The sequence below is a fragment of the Zalophus californianus genome, chromosome 7, assembly GCF_009762305.2.
Source record: "Zalophus californianus isolate mZalCal1 chromosome 7, mZalCal1.pri.v2, whole genome shotgun sequence".
NCBI classification, from domain to species: Eukaryota; Metazoa; Chordata; class Mammalia; order Carnivora; family Otariidae; genus Zalophus; species Zalophus californianus.
The window spans coordinates 136,228,465-136,247,595 of record NC_045601.1 but is presented as its reverse complement, the minus strand read 5'-3'; the positions used below and the strand labels follow the sequence as shown (position 1 = coordinate 136,247,595).

The 19,131-nt window shown below is 44.1% G+C and overlaps 1 protein-coding gene across 1 annotated transcript in view; it reads right to left on the bottom strand.

Annotated features, from left to right (window-relative positions):
* CAP2 (cyclase associated actin cytoskeleton regulatory protein 2) overlaps window positions 1–16,520 on the bottom strand; it is a 134,889-nt gene extending 118,369 nt beyond the window's left edge. Inside the window, exon 1 of the mRNA XM_027602919.2 lies at window positions 16,265–16,520. The gene's annotated coding sequence lies outside the window, so the exon portion shown is untranslated. The remainder of the gene's footprint in view (window positions 1–16,264) is intronic.
* Window positions 16,521–19,131: the final 2,611 nt, after the last annotated feature.

Genomic DNA, 19,131 nt, shown 5'->3' with positions numbered 1-19,131 from the left:
GGTTTCATTTAGTCAGTTAGTTCCCACTATCTGCCAAACACAATGCGCATGGGTAGTAAATCAAGGGGGATTTAAATACATTTCTTGCCCAGCTGTCTTGGGACGGGGCTGGAAGTAGACCCTGCTCAGTCAAGCCAGGGAGTTGTTTTTCTAAGAAATATATTCATGTTGCCAAGGCACCTGCCTTTATATCTTTTGCTTGCTCTCCTAGTGAGCATTTCTGGGGCTAGCTTCTCACCAAACAGCAAAAAAAAAAAAAAAAAAAAAAAAAAAAAAGCCATCATTTTCTTTTTATTGCAAAGAAGTTTCAAGAATCTCTGAATTTCAAACAGTAAAACCAGAATAGGAAAGATCAGAGAGTTACATAAATAAAAGAACACCTTAAATGTTTCACAAAACTGGAGAAAACACAAGATCCTGATTAGTCAATGGAACCCTCCAAAGCCTCTAATAAGATCCCAGTGCAGAGAAAAAAGGCAAACTGTCTTCAGCTGGACTTGGGAAAGGACCTCACCCCAGCCCTCTCCACCTCACCGGGTTCCTAAGACCCAGTCAAGAGACAAGTCATGCCATCCCAAACATGCCCCCTCCCCCTCCCTTAGACCACGGTTCTGCTGCTCCCACTGCCTTGGGGTCCTTCCCAGCACTGTTGCACCCATACCCTGCATCTCAACTCCTCCGCGAGGCCACCCACTGCCCCACAGGTCGGGGGTAACCTCTCTTTACTGCCTGCCATTTACTTCCTGTCATCACCACCATATCCAGAGTGGGGTATAGAAGGGCAAAATGAACAACCACATGTAGAAAGGATCTCCCCTTTCCATTTGCCCTCTCCACTCTGGTGTTACCACTTTTCAGGAGCCTCCCTGATCCAAATATCTCTCCTCTAAGTTGGAATCTCTGAAGATTAGAGGTGAGGACTCATAGCTTGATATCATGGAAAAAAATATTTTGACATCAGAGAACCTTAATTTGAGATTCCAGCCCCTTACCTGGCAGCCTCCATAACTCTGGGCAGATGACTTAACCCATGGGAGTCTCAATTCACTTCTGAAACATGGCTTCCTTCTTCTTCATTCACTGACTTAAGAGAATTGTATGCAACTGTGTTTTGAGGTGTGTTCTGTGCGGTTGCTGGGGCTACACAGACGGATGAGACACAGATTCCTCAGGGGGCCATGATTTCCTTCAGGAATGGACGGTTTGGCTGCTGGGGACAGTCCAGCACTCCAGGATGCCAGGTGGCAGGAAACTGGGCCATTTCAGCAGAAAAGAACCCAGTGGGAACTGAGGCCAGGCGGAGGTCTAAGTATATCTTGAAGGCTGGCTCTGCGCCCTGACTTGGGGTGGTGGTGCTGGGTGAGGAGAGAGCCATAAAATCCCAGAGTCTGAATGTGGAGTGGGACCAGGACAGATCCCTATTTTATTCTCCTATCATGGAGTGTGAACTCTCTTAGCTAAATGTGAAGCAAAGACCCTTCACTGAAAAGAAGTTCTCTTCCCAGGTCACTCCATGCCCTTTCTAAGCTCCTGTGGTGTTGGGGAAACCCTTCATTCCTGTGTCCCCACGCTGCCCGTTTGCTCTTGTTTAGGCCATGGAGGAAGTGTAGTTCAAAAAGGTGCTTCTAGGAGGTCCCCAAGGGCCACATTCTGGCACTGGGAAAAGAGGAACCATGGAGATCCCACTAGGCTCCCACAGCCTGGGAAGGGTTTCCAGGAACCTTCTGTCCCTCCATAAAATACATGTATTGCTCCCCTTGTGTGCAAAATATATAAAGAACTCTTACAACTCAAAAATGAGACAAAAACTCCAACTTAAAAATAGCCAAAATATTTGAATAGACATTTCTCCAAAGAAAATATGCAAATAGCCAGCAGTATATGTGAACATGCTCGACATCAATATATAATCAGGGAAACGCAAATCAAACCCACAAGGAGATACCACTTTGTATCCACTAGGATGGCTGTGACCAAGAAGACAGATGGTAAGAAGTGCCAGTGAGGATATGGGGAAATCAGCCTTCCTACACTTCCGGTGGGAAGTAAGTAAAATGGTGCAGCTGCTATGGAAACAGTTTGGAAGTTTCTTCAAAAGTCAAGTATACGTTTGCCATATGACCCAGCCATTCCACTCATAGTTATCTACTCAAGAGCAGTGAAAACATATGTCCACATGCACAAAAACTTGCACACAAATGTTCATGGCATCATCATTCATAATAGCCAAAACATGAAAGGAAACCACCCATCTGTCCATCAGCGGATGAATGGTTAAGCAAAATGCATCCACACAACAGAATATTATTCAGCAGGAAAAAGGAAGGAAGTACTGATACATTCTACAACATGGATGAACCTCGAAAACATTATGCTAAGTGATGGGGCGCTTGGGTGGCTCAGACGGTTAAGCATCTTGATCGGCTCAGGTCATGATCTCAGGGTCCTGGGATCAAGTCCTGAGCCCCGTATCGGGCTCCTTGCTCAGCAGGAAGCCTGCTTCTCCCCTCCCACTCCCCGAGCCTGTGCACTCTCTCTCTCTGTCTCTCTGTCAAATAAATACAATCTTTAAAAAAACCATTATGCTAAGTCAAAGAGCCAGACACGGAAGACCAGGTATTGTACAATTCCACTTATATGATTATCCAGAAAAAGCAAATGTCTAGAGATGGCACATAGATTAGTGGTTGCCTAGGGCTGGGGATAGGAATGGGAAGTGAGTATGAACAGGCACAAAATTTCTATTTGAAGTGAGGGAAATGATTTACCACAGGTTCATAGTGGCAGGTGCACAATGCTGGAAATACACTAATAATCATTGAATTGTGCACTTAAAATGGGTGAATTTTATGGTATGCAAAATTGTACCTCGATAAAGCTTTCAAAAACAAACAAGTACAATGGATCCTTGAACCACCAACACCTCCATGCAATCAAAAATCCTCATATAACTTTCGACTCCCCCCAGAATTTCACTACTCATAGTTGACTTGGAAGCCTTACCTACTGTTGACTGGAAGCCTTACCTACTGTTGATTGGAAGCCTTACCAATAACATTCACAGTCGATTAACTCATATTTTGTATGCTCTTTGCATTATATACCGAATTCTTATAATAAAGTAAGCTAGAGAAAAGAAAATGTTAAGAAAATCATGAAGAGAAACTACATTTACAGCAGTGTACCGTATTTACTGAAAAAAAATCCGTACCAAGGGGCCTTGCGAGGTTCAAAGCTGTGTTGTTCAAGGGTCAGGGGCACTGCTCCTCTTTACAAAGATATAGTTGAAAGCCAGTTAAATCTGAATGACTTTGCTGTTCTCATCTCCCAGTGAAGACCTAGGTGGTAATGAACCTTAGCCAGAGACTGCTCTGAGAGGCCACAGTTAGGGTCCAAGACGGGGCAGAGGAGAGCCGTGGTTCCCACTGCATCAGAATCGCTGGGGAAGATGGGCCTGGGTGGCTCAGTCATTAGGCACCTGCCGTCGGCTCAGGTCATGATCCCAGGGTCCTGGGATTGAGCCCCGCATCTTGCTCCCTGCTTAGCGGGAAGCCTGCTTCTCCCTCTCCCACTCACCCTGCTTGTGTTCCCTCTCTGTCACTGTGTCTCTCTCTGTCAAATAAATAAGTAAAATCTTAAAAAAAAAAAAAGGGAATCCCTGGGGAGAAGGGGAGGGTGGCTTCATAATACAGATTCCTGGGCCCCACACTCAGCAATCCTAATTAGCTGTTCCGCATATTCCCAGCGATCTGCATTTCTCAGAAGCACACTTCAGAGTAAGAGGACCCACACTTTGAGGAATCCTATAATAGAAGTGCACAGGAATGCTGTGGTGGCATGTGTGCACGGGGGTGGGGGTCAAGAAGGGTGGGTACTCAAGTGAGCCCCGGAGAGTAAGGAGGCTCCTAAAGTTGAGTTAGGCGCTGAGCCGAATCTCAGAGGATGAGGAGGCATTATTGCCTTCTCAAAGCATTATTCGGAAGAAGAGAGGTAAGTAAGGGTAAACGCATCCCTGAGCTGATGCCCGGCATGTGCCAAGGCACAGAGGCATTACAGCTAGAAATTATCTTCTGAGCATTCACTAGGTACTGGAAGCTATCTGAGAGCACACGGGAAAACCCAGGATTGATGAACAGCTGGCAGGAGTGGCGGGTACGGCTGAGGGGAGACGTGGGAATTTGCTACAAGGTGGTAGAGGATTGGAGAAGGTCTGACGACGTCTGGGAATGCCGGAGATCTGACACAGGGCCACGCGGATCGGCAGGGCTGGGAGGAGAAGAGAGAAGGCAGGACGTCTTGGATGCCTTCCCTTAGCGTCGGGTGGTGCAGGTGCTAACCCAGAGAAGGCTTGCAGGTGGCCGGCAAAGGGGAGGAGCTCAGTTTTAGACACTAAGTTCCAAGTGCCTATGGGATGACAGCTGGTGGCTGCAAGTAGGGAAGGGAAAAGCGCAGAGGGTGGGCTCTAATTCCTGGGGTGGAATTAGAAGGATTACCTACCTAATAATGACAACTGACGTGAGTTTTTGGAGAGCTCAGAGGAGATGAAGAGGTGAGTTTTGTGAACTAGAAAGTGATGCCTGAGTGTCACTGTTATTATAATTTATCTCTGAATGTTCCCCAGCACTCCTCACAGGGATGTGCATCCAGTGTGCACTCATGATTGCACAGGTCACCATGTCTCCGATCCCCCAAACACGATGACCAAGGACAGACATCTCACACACCACACTTTGAAGGCTAGGCCGTAGCACATCTAAACTGCAGAGACACTTAGTGACTGAAAGAAGAAAAGGGGAGAGCATTTTATGCGGTCAGTTATTTCTCACCACTTGACTAAAAGTATCTCACTTCCCTAAACCCTGCTGTTGCAGCGTTAAGAATACTGTGTCTCTGGGTGCCTGGGTGGCTCAGATGGTTAAGCATCTGCCTTGGGCTCAGGTCATGATCCCAGGGTCCTGGGATCGAGCCCCGCATCGGGCTCCCTGCTCCTTGGGAGCCTGCTTCTCCCTCTGCTTCTCTCTCTCTCTCTCTCCCTCTCTCTCTCCTCCTCTGTCTCTCATGAATAAATAAATAAATAAATCTTTAAAAAAAAAAAAAGAATACCGTGTCTCTCAGGAATAATGAAGACAAGAAGGTTTGCTGAAATTCCTTCTGATCTCAAAACTTACTGGCTTTCATTGCAAGATTTATATGTGGTCGAAGAGCAGATTCAGCAACTCTCTTAAAAAGAAAACCCCCAAGGATCAGTTCTTTAAAACTGGACCAGTTTTGTGCATGGACATTTGTAACAAATGTGAGTGTGATCATTTGACTGAGAAGAACCAGGTGATGGATTTGGCCCCAACTCCCTTCTGCTTCTTCATGTGTCTCCAGCCCCCGGGGTCTACTTTCATACTTGACTTTGATTTATTACTTGTAACAAAATTGATGTTTTCAAGTAGAGCCGTGGACCATCAAAAGATTACAGGTTCTTCTTCCTCTTCTTCTTCTTCTTCTTCTTCTTCTTCTTTTCTCCTCCTCCTCCTCCGCCTCCGCCTCTTCTTCTTCTTCTTCTTTTTTTCCCACTCTTTGGACTGGGGAGCCCAACGTAAAGGGGCTACAGAGAAAAAGAATGACGCAGAACCAAGAAGGTGGTGGGGTGTGGGGGCCACAGGGAAAGGGGCCACGATAAGGCATCAAAAGGAGGAGGGGGCTACCAGTGCGGGTCAAGAGGGAATCGCCCACTCCAGCCTCTCTCTAGACTGCATTCAAAACTCAAAAAGCTACTCCCTGACTCGGAAAGAGAAATAATAGCGGGTGAACTGAGGAAAGCGGTCAGAACGTGAAAAGGAGACTTATTTGAGAATGTGTTCCTGGGTTTTTTTTTTTTTTCTCTTTTCTCTCCAGGGTTGACCCAAAGTTGGAAACATGCAGGGGGTTCAGGCAACCAAATCTCTGCGAGAACCCTCTTCTTTTTGGCCATAAGACCTGGAAAGGAAACCCTGTAATGGAAAAATGTATAGGAAGTCCAGTGGTTTGTGGGGGACGGGGGTGGGGGTTCATTTTCCTCTCCCAAGAGTGGCTGCGGGAACAGAGCTGCTCCACAGATCAGCCCTCAGCAGCATAAGCAACTGAAAACTTCTCCCGCATTACTGCCAGAGGAGCAGGGGAAAGGGGTCCCTGTGGTCCAGAGTGTGGGGAGAATCCCCATGAAAGTTTTCATCCTCCTGTCTTCTCGCTGCTCAACCCTGAGGATGGCCCTGGTCTTGGAGAACTATACCATGGCAGTGTGAGCAGCTCAAATTACAAGAGAAACCCAATCTTTCTGGCCAGAAGCCCAGGGTGTGGGGGCGGGGAGGGGAGGAGACTCTTACAGGCAGGACCGTGTGACAGGAATCCCAGAGAAACAGAGCTGGAGCAGGGGATCCCTTGATTCTGTGCATGAGCCAGCACAAGCCCCAGTCTTGCCCCGGACCTGCACATGTGTGGGACAGATCCAGAGGCTTTGAGATCTGAGTGGCAATAGAAGTCATAGCTCAAGTCCCGGACTTAGCCCTAAATAGCACTTCCACAGGACCCAAAGCAGCACAGCAAAAGTTTGTGAAACTGCACTGATGTTGGAACCATTGCTCACAGAACGCAAGACAGAAGAACTGCCTGGTAAACAAAACAAAACAAACAAACAAAAAATATATATATTTATGCATTTCAAAAGGACCCAGAGTCTCACAACACAATACCCAAAATGCCCAGAATCCAACCCCAAAATATTTGACATGCAAGGGACTAGGAAAATGTGATCAGTTCTCAAGAGAAAAGACAATCCACGAATGGCAAGCCCCCAATGACCAGGTGTTGTAATTACCGGACAGATTTCTAGGAGCTGTTTTAACTATGCTCTAAAAGATAAAGGCAAACACTGTTAAAATGAATGGAACGGGGTGCCTGGGTGGCTCAGTTGGTTAAGCAACTGCCTTCGGCTCAGGTCATGATCCCGGAGTCCTGGGATCGAGTCCCACATTGGGCTCCCAGCTCAGCAGGGAGCCTGCTTCTCCCTCTGACCTTCTCCCCTCCATGCTGTTTCTCTCTCTCTCAAATAAATAAATAAAATCTTAAAAAAAATGAATGGAACGACAGAAGTTCACAGTGGAGGCACAGAACCTATAAAAAAGTAACAAGTAAGTATTTTAGAGCTGAAAAATACAATGCAAAAGACACACTGGATGACCCAACAGCAGGATGGTGATTGCCATGGGAAGTACTTGGTGGTATGGATATTATCCAATCTGAAGAACAGAGAGAAAAGGAATTGAACAAAAAAATGAACAGAGCTTCAGAGGCCTGTGGGACAATATTAAATAATTTATATATTATATACATATATATTTAATACACTTATTACAGTATTATATATAATTATTTAGTACAGTGTCCTTGGGATCCCAGGAGAGGACAAAGAGATTGAGGTGGGAAATATACCCGAAGAAATAATGGGCAAACATTTCCCAAACTTGATGAAAGCTACACGTCGACAGAGCCAAACAGTGTCATCTGTCTGGGGTTATTATACACAGACATGCACACACACACACAATTTACAGTGAGTGCCTCCAAAGGGGAGATTGAGAAAGATGTGTAAAGTGAAGATATAACCACTTAAAAAGAAATAAAACCTGATGGGCTATCTACCAATCCCTTCTGAGGGGTGTCACAAGCATCAGGACCTTTCCTTCTGAGATGTCGCTCCTAAATCTAGCAGAACCAGGAGTCACTAGAACTCTTAATCAACAAATTGGTTCCTTTACCAATGCTAATCATGCAGAAAGGGTTTGCCGTATTTCTGACCCTTGATTTTTGGTCCAAAAACAGAGGAAGGATATGCTATAAAAGGGATTTCCAAATTTTCACTTATAAATATCCAGAAAGCATTTTGTAAAACCCTCCTGCCCATTTTTAGATTGACATTTAAAAAAATTCACCAAAATGTGAATGGTTGCAAAGAATGTAACCTTTAGCATTCTGTTAATATTGATGTGGAAAAATAAAATTATTTCTCATTGTCATCCCCTGAAATTCATATTCATTTCAAAAAGTAAAGGAACAGGCTGCTTTTTGACAGTCACAAAGTTTGCATAATTACAGTTTCTCCTTGAACTTAGGTTTCCATTCTTTTTGCCCTATAGAAATGTATCCTAATTGTATTTATTTTATGCCTTAACATCTTTTATTCATTATTCTATCATACTTTTCTGCATCAAAACTGTTTATAAACTTAAATGTAAATTCAATGGCAAAAAAAAATGTTCTTCTGACTGTTACCATTGTAACTCTGAATGCCACTTATCAAAACAACACATGTAATACAAATGTTGACAAATAATTACTAAATGTACATAAAAAGTCATTTTTATTGGAAAACTCTCTCTCTTGAGTACTTTCATTTTTCAATTTTTTTTCATGCATATGTGGATGAGTAAATTTATTACTAGAATGAGTCAAGGTTGAACATCAATTTCTGTTTTTATCAAAGTAAATGCTGGGAAACTATGCTCATATAAATGAGAAGATGGGAATGGGTGACATTTTGTTATAGAAACGTCACTCCAGTCTCTGAACTCCTGAGTATACTAAACATCACACAGTGAAGAAATATCAAAAATTATTTGAATCATCAGCGTAAGGAGAAACTGAGAAGACTGATTAGCGAGAGCCCTACCTACTCATCCATCTGGCTTATCTCAGCCATTCACTGTCTTTGATGAGGGCCATTTACAACTCTGCAGATATAGCAGTTAACTTGTAAAAAGCTGATCCAAAGCAGGTCATTATTGTCTATAAGCACGTTAATAAGTCTTATCCTGTGGAAATTCAGTTGACTTTCCTCTCCCACTGTGGAGGAAGCCAGTTTAACAGCAATTAAGCAAATTCATTTCAACTTTCCTATCAATGGTATCCTTTGAAGTGACTGTAGACCTTCCTGGTTCTCTCATTTTTTAGTATGTTTAAAAACGTTCATTTTGGGGCACCTGGGTGGCTCAGTCAGTTAAGTGTCTGCCTTCGGCTCAGGTCATGATCTCAGGGTCCTGGGATTGAGCCCCTTGCACATGGGCTCCCCACTCAGCAGGGAGTCTGCTTCTCTCTCTCCCTCTCCCCCTCCTTGTGCTCTGTCTCTCAAATAAATAAATTAAATCTTTAAAAAAATGTTCACTTTTCATTTGCATGAGAGTCCTGATTTCATCCTTTTCTAGATTTGTCCTTTAATATCAGTTTACAATTTAATTAGATCAATCTTCAGGATTTTTTTGTGTTATGTTTGTTTGTTTGTTTTTTAACAGAGATTTAGAAAACACATGATTTGCAATGTCTGAGCATTGGTATCATTCACTTTCTGACCCCTAAAGCTGATATTCTGAAATGTCCCCCTTGTCTGCCCTCCCCACTCCCTAGATGTTGATATCCTTGGACAGTGCAATTTAGTAAAAAACAGGTTAGAAATAGGCCTTTTTAGTAAAATGAATTAGGAAGATGGATTACAGATTCAGGTTTTTCTTAGGTAAAGTGAGAGAGAGGTGCTTATGGAAAAGACGGTAGGAGAGAGAGCCTGCCTGTCTGTGGCTTGCCTGCTCTCATGAAGACTCGTCTCTGGAGAAAGGACATGTGAAGAAGATTGAAAGTCTTTGATACAGTTAATGGACACAGTTTGAAGATTGTTGGCCTAAAGTAAGAAGCACAAAAATGAGTCCCACCCCTAATCCTAGCCTACCTAGACTCATCGGCATTAGCGAACCTCTTTTTCAAAGGTTTCAGTGACTTTCATTAGATAATCATCCACCTTCCACTCAGAAGAGACACTGAGGGAAGGACAAAGGCCATTTTGAAGCAGGACAGAAGAAGGGGGGTCGGAGGGCAGTCCACAGAGGGAACTCTGAACAGCAGAAAGCACCACAAGAGCACAGAGAAACAGAGAAGCATAAATGGAAATTAAGGAGGAATCAAAATTGCAAGTTTAAGAACTTTGGCTAAATATTTGTGAACCTGCATTGGACCCCTGAAAATCTCCACCCACAGCTTCCAGCATCCTAGAGGATGATACCAGGAGAAACAGTCTGCATGTGGTCTACCGAACGCCAAACAACCAATTGGATGGACTCTTCTTCCATCAACCAACTCATGAGGCCAGATATCGGGGTGACCTGCCACTGGACAGACATGAGCACAAGTCCCAGACAGTGTTCAGTAGATGAAAAGACCACCCTCATATCTCACCATCCCCTTACCTACATGCTCTGGGCTTCTAAACTGAGAATACATAGAACGGACAGCCTTCACAACACATCAGGCTATAATCAGACTGAAATATGCTTTCACCGTTATGAAGCCTATTGCATTTGGTTCTGGAAAATCCAGTTGGCTAGTTTTCTTGGTGTGATCCATCTTGACTGCTTCTTGTTGCCTTAGAGTAAAGTAATCAATTTATCTCATAAAAATCCAGTGATTCTGGGGCCTCTGGGTGGCTCAGCTGGTTAAGCGTCTGACTCTTGGTTTCAGCTCAGGTCATGATCTCAGGGTCGTGAGGTCGAACCCCACGTTGGGCTCCACATTGAGCATGGAGTCTGCTAAAGTTTCTCTCTCCCTCTTGCTCTGCCCCTCCTTGTGCTCGCTTGTGCTTACTCTCTCTCCAAAATAAATTTAAAAATCCTTTTAAAAAAAAATCCAGTGATCCTTCTCTGAATAAAACTAAATAGAAACAGGTTGGGACTAATGGCGACTACAACCTTAGTAGATCCTTTGAGACCTCCGTGCATAGCTTGGAGCACTTCCTGTTTCTTATATCTTCCTTCACTGATAGTCCTCTTTGCATCCCCAGTGACCTTCACTGTGCTGGACATACAACAGTCATCCGACATAGGGCAATGAAGAAATAATCAACAGATCCCACAGTTTCTCTGGATTTCCACATGGATTGATAACAAAGTAATAAGGGTCATTTTCTCATTATAATGTGTACAAGCATAGAAACAAGACAACCAGCCTTGCCTCTGTACTACTACATTCGTCCCGGCCGTCTCTAGCGTTAGCTGCTCCAGTGACCACCCCCCCCCCCCCTTCGGTACTACTGTGGAGATCACCTGGCTTCAATTTCCAGACTCCCAGAACTCTCCTGCTCTTTTTAAAAAAATATTTTATTTACTTATTTGAGAGAGTGGGAGAGAGAGCATGAGGAGGGGAGAGGGGCAGAGGGAGAGGGAGAAGCAGACTCCCCACTGAGCAGGGAGCCCAACGTGGGGCTCGATTCCAGGACCCTAAGATCATGACCTGAGCCGAAGGCAGACACGCTCAACCAACTGAGCCACCCAGGCGTCCCTCTCCTGCTCTTTAATACCCTATCAAAACTAGAATGATTTTAGATCAGATTTGTATATTGTAGAATGGCCTCAAGGTTACCCAATTTATCTTTTCATCAGATAGATGTGCGTTTTTATCTTGGGACTACTGCACCTTCTCCACTTGGTTAAGTGGTCAATGAGAAGCCAGGGTGTCTATCTAATGACACAGGCCAGATGAAATTATTATTAGTAATCCATAATAATCAGAAGTTTTCCCTCTGGTTTTAGAACACTTGCTATGTCCATTCCCATATAGGGCTGTATTCCTGAAAAGGAAACCGTCCTCTTTACATAACTGCTCAGTAAAAGAAGATGTTTTCCATAAGTGAGAAATGGGTCTACTTAAGAAAAACAAAACAATATGCAATTTCCCTGACATAAAAGCTCATGTAAAAGACAAATATTGCGTGATTTCACAGACGTGAGGCACTGAGAACAGGCAAATCCCTAGAGACAGAAAGTAGAATGGTGGTTGCCAGGGCCTGGGAAGGGAGGAATGGGGGTTTATCATTTGATGGGGACAGAGTTTCAGTCTGAGGTGATTAAAAAGTTCTGGAGATGGAGAGTGGTGACGGTCACACAACTTTGTGAATGTACTGAATACTGCTGAATTGTACACTTAAAAATGATTAAACGGTAAATTTTATGTTGTATATTTTACCCTAATTAAAACAGAAAAAAACCTTAGAAAATCCCCTATAATGGCCTGCTCTGACCTTACAGAGCTTCCTCTCTTCCTAAGTACAATTAGAAACACCCAGGATGAAATCCAAAAGCTCACAGCCTGAATCAGGGCAGGCTTAGAAAGTGCCCAAGGCTAAAACGCCAGGTTTCCAATTGGCTCGTTGTCACCAGAATAACCAAACTAAGTCATGTTAGAAATACTGGCCTGCCCAGCAGGGATTCACATACAAGGAAAATGTTAGTAAGGTTTAGAAACCACTTATGGACCTTGCTGACAGTCATGTCCCTTTGACTTAATAAAATGGTTCTCTGTCCCATCCTAAACCCAAGTGATAAAAGGGAATGAAGATGCTCATGGGGTACGTGGTCCGGCTGTGAAATTCAGCTGTACAGCTTTAGACTCATGTTTTTCCACACTTCTTGGGATATCACATAATAGATATTGCAATTAGAATCTAAATGGAACGAGAAGACAGGATCTCAGTACTATTCACTTGGTTTGGGGGAATGAAGAAGCGGGAGATTATACCATTAATGTATAAGTCAGAGGAATAATCAACTTTTTCTTTTCGAATATATGATGCAGTCATTAAAATATATGATACAGTCACATTCACGCAGAAGAACTGTTGCACATCTGTGCCAAGACACACGGAAAAAACTCTTCACAGCAACGCACTTTGTAACAGCAAAACATGGGAACCAACCCAAATGCCCACCAGTAAGAGAATGGATAAATGCACTGTGCAATATTCGCCAACAAGTGCTACAAAGCTACCCGCAACAATAGGGACAATTCTTAAAAACTTAATGTTGAGTTTTTTTTAAAGGGAGATTATATACACCCCTTTCATAAGTCAAAAACCAAGAAAACCTAAACAGCCCCTTGTTTAGGAATACATACATATGTAATAAAACCAGGGATTGATTGACACAAAATTCAGGGTTGGAGGGACATGGGGAATGGCACGGGAGAAGAACACAAAGAATCAACAGTACAAGTAACAATATAGTGGGGCTTTTCCCCCCTAGTTTCCGTGTATTCTCTTTAACAGCTTTATTGAGATATAACACGTAGGAGACAATTCACCCATTTGAAGTGTACAATTCAGTGACATGTGCAGTCATCACCACAGTCAATCTTAGAACATTTTCATCAGCTCAAAGAAAAACCCTGTAGCCTATAACAATCACCTCCCTACCCTCAAACCCCAGCCCTAAGCAACCACTAATCTACTTCCTGTCTCCATGGATTGCCTTGTTCTGGACGTTTTCATAGGAATAGAATTAAACAATTTGTGGTCTATTGTGACTCGCTTCTTTTGCTTAGAATAATGTCTTCAAGTTTCACACGCGTTTTAGCATGGATCACTACTTCATTTCTTTCTCTGGCCAACTACTATCCCATCCTATGGATAGACCACATTTTATATATCCATTCATCAGTTGATGGGACATTTGGGTTACTTCCACATTTTAGCTATTATGAATGGTGCTGGTATAAATAGTTGTGCATAGGTTTTTGTGCAGACATTTCCATTATTTCTCTTGGATATATATACTGCAAGTGAAATTGCTCTATCATATGGTAACTTAAGTGTTTAACTTTCAAGGAACTGCCAAACTGTTTTCCAAGGCAGCTGCACCATTTGACATTCTACCATAAATGAGTAAAAGAGTTCCAGTTCCTCCACATCCTCACCAATACTTACCAGCTGATTTTTTTATTCTAGTCATCCTATAGGCGTGCAATGGTATCGCAGTGTGGTTTGGTTTGTACTTCCCTGATGAATAATTATGTTGAGCATCTTTTCATTACTTATTGGCTATCTGTATATCTTCTTTGGAGAAATGTCCATTCAGATCCTTGGACAATTTTTATATTGGGTTATTTATCTTTTTATTATTGAGTTGTAAGAGCTCTTTATATATTTTGGATACAAGCCCCCTTCCAGATATATAATTCTAAAGTATTTTCTTCCATTCTGTAGGTTATCTTTTCACAGTCATCTGGTTCTTAAGCCCTAGTTTTTAATGCAGTGATGGTGGCCATTGGAACATAATGGCTATAGCTTACATACACTTAGCATATTATTTTTATGTATAAAATGTTACATAATTAATCAAAACCAAAACTTCATACATGAAGATGTCCATTAGGAAATATTCGAGACAAAATAAAACACTATAATACCCAAATAAGTTAATGCTACTTTTGAAGATATGGAACAACTCTTGGGTAGGACTCAGGCACTCGGATAATCTGGCCCATTAATCCCTTCCAAGGCTCTTCTCCAAACGATCACATGGCAGGCTGAAGTAGCAAAGTCCTAAAACAGAACAAACCTGTCCCACTTCCATCCTGTCTTTATGTCTCCCTCTCCTCTCTCAAGCTAAGAATTATTTTTACATTTTTAAGTGCCTGAAAAAACAAGAAGAATATTTCTTTCCTGGTGAAAATTATATGAACTTCAAATTTGCTGATATGGTGTAAGATTTGGCAAATTTTTTGAGCCAAGGGCTAGAGAGTGTTGGCCATGTGATCTCTTTAGGAGCTGCTCAAGTCTACTGTTCTCCTATCCAAGTACTAACCAGGCCCCACCCTGCTTAGCTTCCGAGATCAGACGAGATCGGGCGCGTTAAGGGTGGTATGGCCGTAGACTGCTCAAGTCTACTGTTGCAGCTTAAAAGCAGCCACAGACAATACATATAAAGGAATGGTGTGGCTGAAATTTATGGACGCTGAAATTTGAAGTTCATACAATTTTCACTTCAACAATGAGCACCACAAACCTATTTCCTACCAGTCATGGCCACTTCGATGGTCACCTTCCTGATTTTTCAATTTCTTTTTCTCTTGAATAACTATGACACCTTGATTCTAATTTTATTAGGGATTTTTAGATATGGGAATTCATGGAATAGTCTTTCTTTGCAAAATACACTTTATCTTCAAGAAGTCATGATTCAGGGACACTCAAGCTATTGAGTTAATTACTTAAAAAAAACTTTTACTCCCTGCTTGTTACATGCTGTAATTCAAATACTATTCGGGGCTGAAAGAAGTTCCAAAAATCCTACCCCTGCCCTCAAGAGGCTTATAGTCTATAAGAACAATTTCCCCAAAGATCATTCCACTGTCATAATCTTACATTAAGTGAGCTCAGATATTTTACCAAGAATTCTAAGGCACGTTCCTTAAATTAAAAGAAACCTATATACGCAGTAAAGAAATAGTACCTGCAAACAATTCTGGTAAACTATGATGCCTGAGTCCCATAAGCTTCTGCATTCCCAAGACTTACAGAACCAAAGGTTCTTGATGTTTTGCTAAATGTTCCATCTCCGCTTTGGCCGTTTGGACCCAATCCTAGTTCCATATCCTAAACGCAGTCACCCATATTTCCTCATTTTACAGAATGCATCAATTCAAATGCTGCTAAAACTTGCAGCCTGTTTGTGATGCTGGACACGACTCCGATGAGAATAAAGGAAAGGCCTTCTGCATATGCAATTATTAGCCCTGAGAGTTATGATAACTCAGCTGCTTGCACGGACAGCCCTCTACCCAAAGCAGTCAGGGACCCAGCTGTGTGAGAGGCCCTATTCCGGGCTGTCCCTCAAAGCCTCAGTTGCCTTTGCATTTTTTCAAAGTGACTCATTGCCTCTAGTCAGGTTCTGCAGAGAAGCCAGGTCCGTTTCTTTCCAGCACTTTCCAATCGAGGTGCCGTGGTCGGATCCAGCCCAGTCACAGTCCTCCCCCTCTTCCCTCCCCCCACACCCCCGCACCCCCGGGAGGCTCGGAGCCCGGGGAGCGAGTACCCCCAAAGTTAAGGCGGGCCTGGGGCGGCAGCGCGGGGCGGCTAGGCCCCGGCCGGCTCCCGCGCGCACCCCGCCTCCCCGCGCCCGCCCCGGGGCGCCCGCAGCAGGGACAGGGCGGGGGCAGGGCGCCGCGGCGCTGACCCAGATGGGGCGGCCGCCCCCGCCCCGCCCGCCCGCCCGCGTCCCCGCCCCGGGCCCCCAGGCCCCCGCTCCCCGGCCCTTCGACCCCCGCAGGGGCCCGCGCCGCCTCTCCCGCCCGCGCGCACCGCCGCCGCGTCCCGGCGCCCTCCCCACCCCCCATTCGGCGCAACTTCCGAGCGGCCGGCCGCGGGGCGCCCCCCCCCCCCGCCCCCGGCCCTCCCTACCCGCGCCCGCCCGCAGCTCCCGGTTACCTGCCGGGTGTCCCGGGGTCCGGTCCCCGGCGCCGCAAATCCGAGTCCGGCCACTGCACCCTCCTCCCGCGCCCTCCTCCCCCCTGAATCGGAGCCGGTGTCAGTCACGCTGCTCCTGGGGAGAGTCGCCGGCAGCTTCCGGGAGCTCCAAATACAGACGAGCCGAGGGGGAGAGAGAGGGAGGGAGGGCAAAGCCCCGCGGGTGCGGAGTGGAAATAAAGGGGAGCAGAGAGGAGAGGGGGCTGGAGGAAAGGAGGGGCAGATGGGCCGTGGGAGACAAGAGAGGGACGGGGGACAACAGGGGAAGGGAGAGCGAGCCTGCCAAGCGCCCGGCTATGAAAGAAATGAATTCACCGCATCAGGCAGCCTTGCAAAGAAGTCTGGAAAGATCCGGGAGACTCCTGGCTGAAAGAGCCAGATAGGTTGGCTCCTTGAAGACCTTGCAGAGATATGATGGGTCCTTAGGAAGCAAGAGACAGGCCTGTGTGTCCCCCGACCCCGATATGTGAATAAGGGTCCTGGCGGGAGAGGGAGGTGGGCATCTAACGCATTAGCTGGGCATCAAGCTCAGATGCATTCGGATCTTGTAAAAACATTTTCTAATGTGTTTTTAAGATGAATCTTACATACAGCATCTTTGAAAAAAGAGGATAAACGCCCGATTATTTAAAAACAAACCTCTCCGAAAGCACTCTACCTTTATGTCTGTTTGTGGCCATTTCCCCTTTATATATTGATTATAAATATAAAATTAGAGGCTTTTTACTTTTTTTGTTAACATGAGTAGAAGGAAAACATTGATTTTCAATTTTCATCATTTATTTCGGTCTGAGAAAGTGGACTTTAAACTCTTCGTTGAATAAATGCCAGGAAAATAATTACAGAGGAGAAGGGGGGGGATGGTAATTGATACGAAAAATTTCAAACAAACAAGAGGGTGAATGTCTAAAAAGCTAATATTTTCTGTCAATGTTAAAATTGCATCTAGTTTGGTTCTCTGCCTTACAAGGCTTATTCTGACCTGAGAGTCATAACTTAAATGAAGGTCATTGCTAATACAAATTGCTTTTAGCCAACAGGGGATGCCGCTTTGGTCCCCTTTGTCTGAAAAGAAGGGAAACAAAATGGCATAAGCATTGATAAATGAATGCGTACACTGCATATATCCGAGAGCCATCCCCATCCCCGTGGGCCTTGCATTTGGTAGGTATCTAATATATTTCTACTGAGTAATGAATAAATGAATGAATAGATGGACAGAGTACATATGTATTTAGAACATTTATGTTCCAAGAATGTAAAAAGTAATATAGCCATAGAACCAGTTTGTGCAGGTTTACAGGAAACATCCAAGGTTCCAGTCTAACATGACCTCCCCCCGCAACATTAACATCGACAAATACTAAATAGAGCATTCCCTTTAGCTGAGTGTATTTTGCCTTGGAGTATCAAGTATTATGGAGTATAAAGGTGACTAGGCACAAATCCTGCCCTTAGGTTTATAGTATAGTAGGAAGAAGAGAGTATGAAAATAACCACAGTCTAAAGAAGACTATAAAAATTGTCCTAAAAGAAATACGACGGAAGGTCTGTGGTCATTAGAAGAGAGGGAAGTTGCTTCTAGTGCTGGGATTAGAGCTCACATCCTGACAGAAGTGAGAGTCGAACTTTCAAGCAGAAATAAAACGATATGAGCGGAGGGCCCAGGGAGGACACTCATGATAAAAGGAAGAGCAGGGACAAAGTGAAGAGGTGATAAAGGACAGGGCAGGTCTGAAGGACAGTCAGTGACCTTAGCTGGGATGGACAGTTGCAGGAGTCAGATAGAGAAGGAAGGATAGATTCTAGCTGGTGGAGGTCTTCAATCTTAACCTAAGATGATTGCCCCCTCAGGGGGCAGGAATCAGGGAACTAGTCACAGGTTTGGAGCTGAGCCATGATAATGGTTAGTTTGGTGGTGTCATCTAGGATTGGAAAGAGATAAGAGGCAGGGAAATCCTCTAAGACATAATTCACTAGTTTGGAAGAAAAAGTAAATGAGCCTTAACCTGATGCCTGAATTCTTCTCAGAACTAATTTCACCTAACAATAGCATATGTCTGCTGACATATGCCCCAATGGGGCTTACCGCCTGTGAACTCATCTTCCTAAATAACTCCCTAATTTTACTGTCCATAGTGTCCAACTAGACCAGAAAGTTCCAAAAAAACAAGGATCATGTCTGTTCAAAGGTTTAATGCTATGTCCCCAAGGCTGACACAGAAACGTCATTGCGTACATTTGTTGCTGACACATTTTTCTTTCACAGGAATTGTTCTGAAGGTTGTGGAGTTAGAAAGAAGAGTTCAGGAGCTAGGCTCTTCTAAATCTCTTTCAGTCTTTCTTGAGATTCCAACCCAAACCTGCAGGTCTCCTTAGCCGATGATCTCATTATCTGCTCTACGAAGAGGCTAATGCCACGTTAGCTTCTATACCATCCATTTTTCTGCCTTCTGCCCCCAAATTTCTCCTCTCCTCTTCTCTGCTCATTATATTTCATTTGAATTAACATCCCCTCCCTGGCCAAAGCTAATAATATTCTTGTCTTATTCCGCCTTGGCCTCGTACTCTTGCATCTGAGCCTTCTCCTGCCCATTGGTTTTGTCCCCTGGATAAACACAGCCATGTCTGTATCTGAAAGCTGAGAACACGGTAGGCACATGGTGAAGTGGAGGGGCCCATTGTTGGAATGATTCTACTGTTCTTTTACCTTTCTGTATATAGCGTAAAACTTTTAAATTAACTATTTTAAATGAAGGGATTTGCTAGAGTCTCGATGGTGAGTAGGTGACTGAGAATCTCAAAATTCATAGTCTATAAAGCTCATA